Genomic DNA, 13,011 nt, shown 5'->3' with positions numbered 1-13,011 from the left:
CAACATAACGTCCCTACTCCTAAACTCGATGCCCTGACTTATGAAGGCCAGCATGCTAAATGCCTTCTTCACCACCCTATTTGCGCACCCGCTTTCGGTGAACTGTGCACTTGTACTCCCAGGTCCCTCTTTTCCACAATACTCATCCGTGCCCTGCCATTCACTGTATAGATCCTACCCTGGTTTGACTGTCCAAAATGCATCACCTCACACTTATCTAAGTTGAAATTCATTTGCCATTCCTCAGCCCACCTCCCTAACTGATCAAGATTACTTAATCGCGAAGCATATAATGTTTAATTCGGAGAACCTTTAAATTATGCTGTTATAATATTATCCTGATTTTATAATAATATCCTGATAAAACAGATACTTCTATTCACATTATTAAAGATACTGAAAATTTGTGCAGGAGCATCCCTTAACCAGAAGTGACCCTACGAGTACTGTGGCCATTCTTTCAATTCTTACTTCTGCAGTGGTAGTTAATCTTAGGTTGGGCTCCTTTTGTCCTCCCTTCTCAAGACCTGCTGAATCAGCGATAAACTAATACATGGGCAAGGAGTGTCCAGGCCCAGGATCCCCCAAGAAAAATGACAAAGCTGCGAGTTATGTGACCTTACACCTGAGGTTAGGGTTGACAGCAATCTCATTTGGTACAGGACTTCCTGCACCTGAAATGAACACTTCTACTTTGTATGCCAGGTTTCCTCTGACACCAAAGGAGATTGTTGGAACATGGCCAGCTGTGGTCCCTTTAAAGGAGCACCTGGCAGCACTAAAAATTGCCCCCTCCCTCCAACCTGGCTGTTCTGCTGTTCCTCAGGGCCCACCTGTTACCAGCCTAATCCAGGAGCCAGACTGGGCCGGGTTTGAGAGATCAAGAGCTCATAGACCACGTCAAGCCTGATCCAACCTTCTGGGCCACTGAGTCGGATCCAGTTGTTGACCCAAGATTACAATATCAGTGGGCACTAGTCTATCGATATAACACAAGTACAGCACTGCTAGATACTTTTTTAAATATATTTTTTGGATTTGACTACTGATGAGCACAAATTTGTTAACCTGTCAACATACAGGTATAACATTGGTGGGCAAAAACCTGTCACTATAAAACCAGCACCAGAAATTTCAAGAAGATCTTTTAAAGAACTAGTTGAGGCACAAGGGACTGTAAGCCTTTGATTTACTATCCCTGCTGACACATTGATTGCCCTCAGCATGTGAACTTTAACTTGAGGGAATCCTAGATGAAGTTGATGGTGAAGATATAGTGGATAAGCTGCATTTATTTCAATGCAAGAGGCTTGACAGGTAAGGTGGATGAACTCAGGGTAGGGACTGGGATATCATAGCCATAGCAGAAACATGGCTGAGGGAAGAGCTGGACCAGCAGCTCAATGTTCAAGGATGCAGATGCTACAGGCGGGACAGAGGTGCAGGTAAGAGAAGAGGGGGAGTCGACTTCTTGATGAAAGGACATGACATAACGGTCCTTAGAGAGGATATTCTTAGGAGGTCATCCAGTGAGGCCATATGAGTAGAACTTAGAAATAGAAAATGGATAGTCACTCTGATGGGATTATATTATAGGCCCCTCAATAGTCAGCGGGAATTGGAGGAACAGATATGTAGAGAGATTGCAGCTAGTTGTAAACATAGTAGGATAGTATTCCTGGGAGATCTTAACTTCCCTAATATTGATTGGGCCAACCATAGTGTGAAAGGCTTGGACGGAGTGGAATTTGTGAAATGTGTTCAAGAAAGCTTCCTTGATCAATATATAGAAGGACCTTCTAGAGAGGGTGCAACACTGGACATCCTCCTGAGGAATGAGATAGGGCAAGTGGCAGAAGTGTCTGTCAGCGAGCACTTTGGGTCCAGTGACCATAATTCTATGAGTTTTAAAATAGATATGGAGAAGGATACGGCCGGTTCACAGGTTAAGGTCCTGAACTGGGGCAGAGCAAATTTTGGAGCCATTAGGCAGGATCTTGCAGAGGGTGATTGGGTGAGATTGTTTGCAGGGAAAGGAGTGTCTGCCTTTAAAAGTGTGATGTCAAGAGTTCAGGGCCTGCATGTTCCTGTTAGGGTGAAGGACAAGGCTGGCAGGTTTAGAGAACCCTGGTTGACAAAAGATATTGAGGCTCTGGTTAAGAAAAGAGGGAGGCATACACTGTGCGTAACCGATTAGGAGCTGGTGAATGTCTTGATGACTACAAAAAGTGTAGGAGTGGACTTAAGAGACAACTTAGGAGGGCAGAAAGAGGATATGAGAAGAATCTGGAAGGCAAGGTGAAACAAAATCCCAAGAGATTCTATAGGTATGTTAAGAGTAAAAAAGATGGCTAGGGAGAGAATAGGCCCCCTTAAAGATCAACGTGGCCATTTGTGTGTGGAACCAAAGGAAATGGGTGAGATTTTTTAATGAATATTTCTCTTCAGTTTTCACTGTGGAGAAAATGATGGAAGCTAAGGAAATGGGGGAAATGAGTGGTGTTGTCGTGGACCACATACGAATTAACAGGGAGGAGGTATTGGAGGCCTTAAAGTACATTAAGGTAGATAAATCCCCAAGGCCTGATGTGGTGCATTCTCAGACCTTGTAGGAAGCTAGGGAAGAAATTGTAGAGGCCCTTGCAAAGATTTTTGCTTCACTTCTGGCCACAGGTGAGGTTCTGGAGGACTGTAGAGTGGCTAATGTGGTACCATTGTTAAAAAGGATAGCAAAACAAGCCAGGAAACTACAGGACAGAGAGTCTGACATTGGTCATGGGTAAATTGCTGGAAGAGATTCTGAAGGACAGGATCTACCAACGTTTGGAGAGACAGGGTCTGATCTGGGAGAGTCATCATGGCTTTGTGCATGGGAAGTCGTGTCTGACAAATATCTTGGAGTTCTTTGAGGAGGTAGCCAAGATGGTAGATGAGGGTATGATAGTGGATATAGGGTAGTGGGTAGTGGGGCGGCACAGTAGCGTAGTGGTTAGCACGACGCTATTACAGCACCAGCGATCAGGGTTCGATTCCCATCGCTGTCTGTAAGGAGTTTCTACGTTCTCCCATGTCTGCATGGGTTTCCTCCAGGTGCTCCGGTTTCCTCCCACATTGCAAAGACGTATGGGTAGGTTAATTTGGGTTTAAAATGGGTGGCGCAGACTAGTTGGGCCGGAAGGGCCTGTTACCATGCTGTAAATAAAATTTAATTTAAAAATTTAAATTTAAAATTTGTCTATATGGACTTTAGCAAGGCCTTTGATAAGGTCCCTCATGGCAGACTAGTCCAGAAGGTTAGATCGCATGGGATCCAGGGGGAGATAGTGGATTGGATTCATAATTGGCTCAGTGGTAGGAAGCAGAGGGTGCTGGTTGAGTGTTGTTTCTCAGACCGGAGGCCTTGTGTCTAGTGGTGTGCCACAGGTCGGTACTGGGAACTTTGTTGTTTGTAATTTTTATAAATGATTTGGATTGGAATGTACAAGACATGGTTAGTAAGTTTGTGGATGATACTAAAATAGGTGGTAGTGTAGATAGTGTAGAAGGTTATGAAAAATTATAGGGGGATGTTGATCAACTAGGTATGTGGGCTGAGGATTGGTAAATGGGTTTCAATCCAGATAAATGTGAGCTATTGCGTTTTGGGAGATCGAACCAGGATACAGTGAATGGTTGGGCCTTAGGCAGTGTTATGGAACAGAGGGACCTCAGAGTACAAATGCACAGTTTGCTGAAAGTGGCATCACAGGTAGATAGGGTGGTGAAGAAGGCATTTGGCACACTGGCCTTCAATCAGGGCACTGAGTATAGGAGTTGGGAAGTTGTGATGCAGTCATTTGAGATGTTGGTGAGACCTCACTTGGTGTATTGTGTACAGTTTTGGTCCACCTGTTATAGAAAAGATGTTATTAAACTAGAGAGAGTGCAGAAAAGTTTACCAGGATGTTGCCTGGACTTGGGGGCCTGAGTTGCAAGGCGAGATTGTGCAGACTAGGACTTTATTCCCTGGAACGTAGGAGATTGAGGGGTGACCTGATAGAGGCATATAAGATCATGGGGGGCATAGACAAGGTGAAAGCACATAGTCTTTTTCCCAGGGAGGTGGTGCTAAAAACAAGAGGGCATAGGTTTAAGATCAGAGGCAAAAGATTTAATAGGGACATGAGGGGCAGCTTCTTCACACAAAGGGTGGTGCATATTTGGAATGAGCTGCCAGAAATAGTGGTTGAGACGGGCACATTAGCAACATTTAAAAGCCATCTAGATAAGTACATGGATAGGAGAGGTTTAGAGGGCTATGGGCCAAACGTATGCAGATGGGACTAGCTCGCTGGGCAACACAGTCAGCATGGATGAGTTGGGCTGAAGGGCCTGTTTCCCTACTCTATGACTCTACAGTAAATGTATACAGCTTCTTGACTTATGGGAATGGAAAATGTTTGTCTTCTGAGAGGAAGAAGTAAACTGTTAAATGGTTAGCTTTTTCAACTTAAGCTATTGTGTATTTTTCTGATGAATTATCTTTAATACCTTTGAATATAAAAGCACACAGTCTTAGGACTGCAATGCTTTCAAAATAGTCAGATTTCATGAATGAGTAGAACATAGAACAGTACAGCACAGGAACAGGCCCTTCGGCCTACAATGTTGTGCTGAACTAACTAAATGAGTAATTAAACACCTAACTAAACTAGTTCCTTCTGCCTAGATAAGGTCCATATCCCTCCATTGCCTGCACATGTATGTGCCTATCTAAGAGCCTCTTAAATGCCAGTATCATATTTGTCTCCACTACCACCCCTGGTAGTGCATCTATGCATCCACAACTCTCTGTGTGTAAAAAAAAAACTTGCCTTGCATATCTCCTTTGAACTTGCCCCCCTCACCTTAAATGCATGCCCTCTAGACATTTCAATCCTGGGGGAAAAAGATACGGGCTGTCTGCTCTATCTGTGCCTCTCATAATCTTAAACTTCTGTCAGGTCTCCCCTCTACCTCCGCTGCTCCGGAGAAAACAACCCAAGTTTGTCCAACCTATCCTCATAGCACATGCCCTCTAATCTAGGCAGCATCCTGGCAAACCTCCTCTGCACCCTCTCCAAAGCCTCCATATCCTTCCTGTAATGGGGCGACCAGAATAGAATGCAATACTCCAGATGTGGCCTAACCAGGGTTTTATAAAGCTGCAACATAACTTCCTGACTCTTGAACTCAGTGCCTCAACTAAAAAAGGCAAGCATGTTATATGCCTTATTTATTACCCTATCAACTTGTGCAGCCACTTTCAGGAAGGGATTTGGACCCCAAGATCCCTCTGTACATCACTGCTGTAGGGGTGCTGCAGTGGTAACTGTGTGCTGTCCCTTTGCATTTGTTCTCCCAAAGTGCAACACCTCACACTTGGCTGAATTAAACTCCATCTGCCATTTCTCCCCCCCATAGCTGCAACTGACCTATATACCACTGTATCCTTTGGCAATCTTCTACACTAAGCACAATGTATCATCTACAAACTTGCTAGCCCACCCATCCATGTTTTCATCCATGCTTGTCATTTACATGTACATATATCACAAACAGCTAGTACCTAACAGATCCTGTATTAAGACACAAGAGACTGCAGATGTTGGAATGTGGAGCAACACACAAAACACTGGAGGAACTGAACGGGTCAGGCAGCATCTGTGGAGGGGAATGGAAAGTCAATGTTTTGGTATAGATGCTGCCTGACCCGCTGATTTCCTCCAGCGTTTTGTGTGTAAATCCTGTATTAAGTTTTGTTTTTGTTCATTTCTTTGTATCATTTCATACAATGTCCATAATTATTGGAGCCAATTTGGCTCATTGAGGCTGTGTAGCTCCCAGAATATTTATTATATGGTGGGGCTTCCTATTATCTATTTGCTAAGACCCCAGTAATACTTAATCTGCCATTAGGTGGGAAATGTGTCTTATTTTTAAGAATTGCAGATCCCCATGTTATAGACAACTTTAAATATTGTTATAGTTGCCCTTGGTTCAGATTTCCAGGTTGTGCATTGGCTATTAGGTTGGATCTTCTGCTTAAAAGCCAACAGTTCGCCTCAGATCTGCCAGCCTTTATCTTGTTAACAGACAGAAAGTCAGTCTTACGAACACAGCAGAAGTTCCGAGTCTCAGTCAGCTAATTACTGACCCAGGACATCTACGATCCACCATGTGGAGTTCAACAGATGTTCAATCTTCCACCGATTTCCCCAGTACTAAGCTGGATAATGTGCTTGCTGAAGACTAGCAGGCCAATTGAGTTCAAGGGTAAGGACTGGTTAGTCAGAAGACCTGAATACAAACTAACTTTTTTATTTGGACTTAATTAAGTTTAACTCTGTTTAGCTTTATTTTTAAAATGTATTAATTTTGTTAAACGATTTACATTCTTAATACAATTTTTATTTTGTAATGCTTTTTTCAATGTTTTGAACATCAAAGATATTCACAAACATTTCAGTTGATGCATTAAACCATGGCGGCCTCCACACTCTTGGTTGCACATGAAAGATCTCATGCCACAGTTTGGATGAAGAGCTGGGCAGTTCACCGCTGTTCTTGCTGATATCTATCAGCACGACTGAAATAAAAACAGATTTGGTCACTGTTCTGTTGTAGTTTTAGGGAGCATGCTATGCATAACTTGCTTGCTGCTGGGTTTCCGGAATTACAGCAGTGATTGTACTTAAGAGTGTTTCGTTGTCTGTAAAGTGCTTCAGGAAAGGAAAGGGGTTGGAAAATGACAAGCTTTTTTCCTAACAGTGCAGGAGAGTGAATATTTTGAATATCTATGGACTAGCCCACTTCCTTATGAATTGAATGAAGCTCACTATAATGCACTCAATGGAATTATTTTCGTAAAAATTGGAAAACCAATCTGTTTAATTGAGACATTGTAACCTCTATGTCACAATGCTGGAAGAATAGGTTTGTAAACCTGCTGAGCTAGGCTGTAGATTTCATTCCTTCCAGATACATTTGATTGACAGATTAAATAGGATTATTCACACAGTGAGTATTACTATTGGAGAATTTGCTTTCCTTTAATTTACTCTTGGAGATTTCCAAATGATTAACTTTTACATTTTCTATTTGAAAAATCCCTATTATCTGGTATGTGCATTTTCTTGCATAGCGTGAAGTGAACACTTCATAGCGTGAAGTGTTCAGTTTGCAATCTATGTTGGACTAAATAAGAAATAGATTTAATTGTATAATGCATGAAGAACAAGTCCCTTTGTTAGGATAGCATGCAATTAAAATCTTTTACACAGATTGTGGTTAGCTTCATGAGGCAACATTTAGTTTAGTCATGTAGGCCTAAACTAAGAATAGTTTTATATTAGGAGGCTCAGACACTATTGTAAAATTAGGGTTCCTTTAAAGGTTGAAAACTTGGGCATACTGATACAGGACTATCAGGTAAAGATGTTCCATGTATCATTGTATTTACCTTTCTTCTACTTATTTTGCTAATGACATTTAACAATACCTCTTCATTCCTTCATTTGATGCACCAACAATTAAACATAAAATCTAGGTATTTGGTTTGTTTAGTAACCCATCATTTTTTAATTACAATACAAATACTCCATAAATATCTTGGCAATATTTGAATCCACTATGAATTTTTAAAGACTTATATTTTAGGAAATGAAAAATTTATTAAGGACTCCAAAACTACTTGGAACTAAAGATTGACTGCTGTAGATTGGCATGAGAATTATCAGATGATGCATACAGTATGTTGTGCACACAAGGCAAGCAAAGATCAAAAGAACCATCTTGTCCAATCAATATAAAACACAAATATGAAAGCAAAAAAGTACAATAGGTTGCAGTAGGAAAATAAGAGTATAAGGTAGGAGAAGAATTATGAAGCAGCACTTTTACTATAAAAAATATATTTGTGAATATTTCACATTTTACATGGTTTGACTGAAACAAGCTGTTGGAGGGAACTTGTATGTTTTGAGTATATTGGAGAAATGAATGGATGCCTGCTTCATTATCTGAGGATTTGTGAATGGTGCTGAGCATTGTGCAATCATTGAACATCCCTACTTCTGACATTACAATTGATGGAAGGTCATTGACGAAGTAGCTGAAAAAGGTTGGGCCTAGGGCACTACCCTGAGGAATTCCTGCAGAGATGTCCTGTGGCTGAGATCATCCACAATCATCTTCCTTTGTGTTGGGTATGATTCCAACCATTGGTTGGTTTTGCCCTTGATTCCCATTGACTCCATTTTAGCCAGGGCTCCTTGATGCTATACTCATTCAAATGTTGTCTTGATGCCAAGGGCAGTTACTCGCATCTGGCCTCTGGAGTTCAGCTCTTTTTTCCATGTTTGGACTAAGACTGTAATGAGGTCAGGAGCTGAGTGACTTTGGTGGAACGCAAACTGAGCTTCTGTGAGCAGTTTGTCGCTGAGCAAGTGGCACTTGATAGCATCATCGTCCCTTCAATCACTTTGATGATCAAGAGTAGACTGGGGCAGTAACTGGTTGGTTTGGATTTGTCCTGCTATTTGTGGACAGGACATACCTGGGCAATTTTCCACATTGTTCATTAGATGCCAATGTTGTAGTTGTACTGCAGTTGTAACATTGTTATCTTGAGCACTAAAACAAGTCAGTAGAAGTTGATTTTTATTTGTTGTATATTAGGAAAAATTGTTATAAATGCCACCACTGATGCATTGTTTTAAATTCTATGCACAAGTCATCTGTGCAAATTCTTGTGTCTTTTCCTGTGACATGGAGGAAAATCATCAACAACCTGCATTCTACGGTGTTTTGCTGTACCACCATGTTACCTTGTGTTGCATATCCAATTATCTTATTGCAAGCCTATCATCTTGTGTTTTCTGTCAGTGCAGTCCACCATAGGCACACTCAATCACTCATGCACAAACACATCTGGGCTTGGGCACTGTCTCCCTCCTAACTTTTTACCCCATATGCCCATGTACCTGTGAGCATTAATATCCATGCAGTAAAGCCTGGTTTTCAGTAGTCTTGGGGTCCCCCTCACCACTGGATCAAGATCTTGTTCTCTGAAACCCATGGGATAGTAGGTGTGAAATAGTTACCCTGTGTTAAAAGATTTTTTTTCCGTGCATCTTCCATTCCACAATGAGGTTCAGGAACTGGAATGTCAAGACCCTAGTGAACAATTCCAACAGCAACAGATCTGCACACCACTCTGCTATCATAATTCAGGAACTCGGATGCTTTGACATCAACAACATTACACTGAGTGAGGCACAACAGGCAGGAGGTGGACATTTTAAAGAACAAGGCAGTGAGTATACTTTCTTTGACAAATTGGAGGAGAAACAGTCTTCTCAGGGTGAGCTTTACTACCAGGAATAAACTAATCTAGAATCTCAGGAACTCGCACTGCAGAATTAGTGAGTGCCTTATGACTCTCTAGCTCACCCTAATACAGAACCATGCCACAGTCATGCATGTGCCCTCACTCTTCAAGGTTCGGAAAACATCCGGAAAGACTTCCACTATAATCTTAAAAATCATAGCCCACGTTCCAAAGGGAAGCAAACTGATCATCCAGTGCAACTTCAATATCAGGGTGAGAAAGAGCACAATCTTGTGGCAAGGCAAGAGTAGGGAAGGCTAACTCTAACCATCATGTTCACTTGATAAAATGCTTGGAGCACTGCTTTATCATTAACAAACACAGGTTCATTGGAGAGAGAATCCCAAGATATCAAGGCCAAATCCTTACCTAGTTGCAGAAACAAACTGCTAAAGGAACATAGCAAGTTGAGCAGCATCTATGGAGGCACAGGGATAGTGGAGACCCTGCATCAGAACTAAGAATGTAGAGGAAGATAGCCAATATAAAGAGGTGAGAGGGAGGGTTGAGGCAGGGCTGGCACGTGACAGGTGGAATCCGGTGAGCAAGGAGATGATGGGCAGGGGGGGGGGGAGCGGTGGAGTCAGGAGGCAGTAGCTGGTGGGTGATAAGTAGTGACAGATAAGAAAGAGGACAAAAAAAAGGGGGACAGATGGAGCAGGTGGGGGGAGGGCAGGGTGGACGTAATGATAGAGGCTGGCAGGTGATAAGCGGAAACAAAAGCCTGCAGACGAGGAATGTGATAAGTAAGGAAGGTGAGGGATCCTGAGCAGTTGGAACCAGTTGGGGAGAGGACAGGTGAATCAGAGTGTGCAGTGTGGCTGATTGGCAGGTGGGGGAGGGGATTGGAACTGGGTGAATGGGGTGCTGTGGGGGTAGGGGTGGAAACAAGAAGGAGAGAGAAAGGAGCAACAGGGAATGGTTACCTGAAGTTGGAAAATTCAATGTTCATATCATTGGTTTGTAGATTATCCAGGCAGAGTGAGATTCTGTTCTTTTAGCTTGAGTTTAGCTTCACCATGAGTAGAGAAGGCCAAAGACTGACAGGTCGGTGTGGGAATGGGAGGGAAGCTGAAGTGGCATGCAATGGGGAGGTCAGGTGGTCATCATCCAATCACTGGCATCTGCTGGATTACATCATTTTCTGAGCTAACAATTACGAAGATGTGACGTCACCTGCACCAAACTGGCGACGATGACTGTTGGGCTAACTACCACAGATCCTCGCTTTTATCTCCATCAACCTGGCCCTGAAACATCAGCATCAACAGAAGCATTATTGTGTAGATGAATGTTGATGCTCACAAGGACTCCACAGAGCTGTCTCTTCTCAGACAGTGCCTCACAGGCAACCTGTCAAGTCCTGGCCCACAGGCAGAACTCAGAGGCCCTGTGTAAGCAGTAGGCATCCTCACATATTACCCACCTACCTGACCCATCTGTGAAAGAGTCTGCGGTTCCATCAACGACTTCATTAGCCATCCCCGAACCCACAAAATTGGAGTGGAAGTATGTCATCCTCTGTCCTGAAGAACTACCTGAGAAGAAGTAGTTTTCTATAAATATTTATTGCATGCTATTTAGAAATAATGGACATCCAAAATGTAATTATTGTAGAATGACATTCAAAAATAAAACAATACTGAAATTTGAGCAGAGAATCCAGCACATCAAATTTAGATGATCAACAATTCAATTAGCTAGCAGAGACCTAATTCACTAATGTATTCGTTTATTATTGTCACTTGAACCAAGGTACAGTGAAAAACTTGTCTTGCATACCATTCATACAGATCAGTTCATTACACAGTGCATTGAGGTAGTACAGGGTAAAAACAATAACACAATACAGAGTAAAGTGTCACAGCTACAGAGGAAGTGCGGAGCAGGTAGACACTAAGGTGCAAGGTCATAACAAGGTAGATTGTGAGGTCAAGAGTCCATCTCGTCGTATAAGGGAACCATTCAATAGTCTTATAACAGTGGAATAGAAGTTGTCCTTAAGCCTGGTGGTATGTGCCCTCGGGTTCCTGTATCTTCTGCCTGATGGGAGAGAGGAGAAGAGAGAATGACCTGGGCGGGTGGGGGTCTTTGATTATGCTGGCTGCTTCACCAAGGCAGGAGAGGTATAGACAGAGTGCATGGAGGGGAGGCTGGTTTCCATGATGTGCTGGGCTGTGTCCACAACTCTCTGCAGTTTCTTGCAGTCCCGGGCAGAGCAGTTGTAATGCTGAAGGCTTTGGCCATTTGGATGATTGTCAGAGAGTATGTTTTTAAAGTAGTCTGGCTTGACATTGTTGGAAGACCTTGGTAATATCATTTGTGTTTTAGTATGAAAGTGCCATGGCCGAATGCAAAATGATCCAAAAGTGGAAAAATTTGCAGTAGTTCCATGAGTGTATTGTTGTCCAAATGTAAACAAATAAGGTGACTTCGGGTAGCTCTGCCATCATTCCTTATAAAATTAGCAAATTATTGTAAAAGTGAACACCTACCAAATGGTTCAGAAATGAATATTGAATCTATAACAGCCTAATGAACAAGATAGGAGAGAAATTATGTAATCAGTTTGGAGTAAATGAAACAAGATAGCGTAGAAATAGGTATGAATGTTGCAGTCAGTAGCAAAGGGGTGACATTTTACCACTAACTTTAAATAAACGGGATCTTCACAAAGATTTAGGCAGGCTTGAGCAAAGATTTCATTATTTCATATGACAATTTGAATGTGCTGCTTTTGTGACATTCAGCAGTTGTGCAGGCAAGCTGATCAGCCAATTAAAGTCATGATCAGCAAAACCATAAAAAGTGGGGAATATAATCCATTCTAATCAGTGCCCAGAAATAAAATTCAAATTTAAATGTCAGTCTGAAGAGAATGAAAATAAATTTATTCACTTTTTTTCACACAAATTTCATGAGTGAATTTATTGTGTATCTCACATTTTTGGGCAGTGATTGTGAATTCTGTCCGGGCCGAATTTCGTACAGCCTGACAGTTGTAATGCAGGGATTGCCTATAAAGCATAATATTTTTGAGGTACTTCACATAAAGCTCAGGTTTTTATAAACTAGGATCTATCACTTCAATGATCCCTCATTAACAGTGGATAAGGCGGCAAACAACATAGCCTGTGCCTGAGTGCTGAATCGTTGGAAAACTACTATAAATTTCTTTGGTAAGCTGTAAACTCCTGAAGCAGCTGTCAGATTTAAGGTGCAATGATGAACATTTATAGTTTTTCAAACTCAGCTGCAAACCCAGGCCATTGAATTAAGATTAAGTGACTGATGTGGCTCCAATTAGAGAATCAGATTGGAGAGAAAATTACTCTGTCAAGGAACATATATGCACATAACTATATATATGTTCCTTATTAAAGTAATTAGTATTATATTTGGTTGAATTATGTATCTGGCTGTGGGAACACCCTAACACATGATATTGTTCAGTTATTGGTGATCAGCAAGATTAACTGCGTTCAGGAAATACATGAAAACTACATCACAAAAGGTGGCCTTTCATTCCAGTTCGGTGACTGAAAGATGTTTTGGTCCCAGCTAGGACTGCTAGTTGTTACTGCAAGTTGTAATGAATCATT

The 13,011-nt window shown here is 41.9% G+C and overlaps 1 protein-coding gene across 6 annotated transcripts in view; it reads left to right on the top strand.

The window, feature by feature from the left end:
- iqsec1b (IQ motif and Sec7 domain ArfGEF 1b) overlaps positions 1 to 13,011 on the top strand; it is a 404,551-nt gene that overhangs the window by 350,593 nt on the left and 40,947 nt on the right. The gene's annotated exons all lie outside the window — the stretch shown is intronic.

Source organism: Pristis pectinata, chromosome 6, assembly GCF_009764475.1.
Source record: "Pristis pectinata isolate sPriPec2 chromosome 6, sPriPec2.1.pri, whole genome shotgun sequence".
NCBI classification, from domain to species: domain Eukaryota; kingdom Metazoa; phylum Chordata; class Chondrichthyes; order Rhinopristiformes; family Pristidae; genus Pristis; species Pristis pectinata.
Note: the sequence above shows the minus strand (reverse complement) of the source record. Positions and strands in the feature narration are given on the sequence as shown.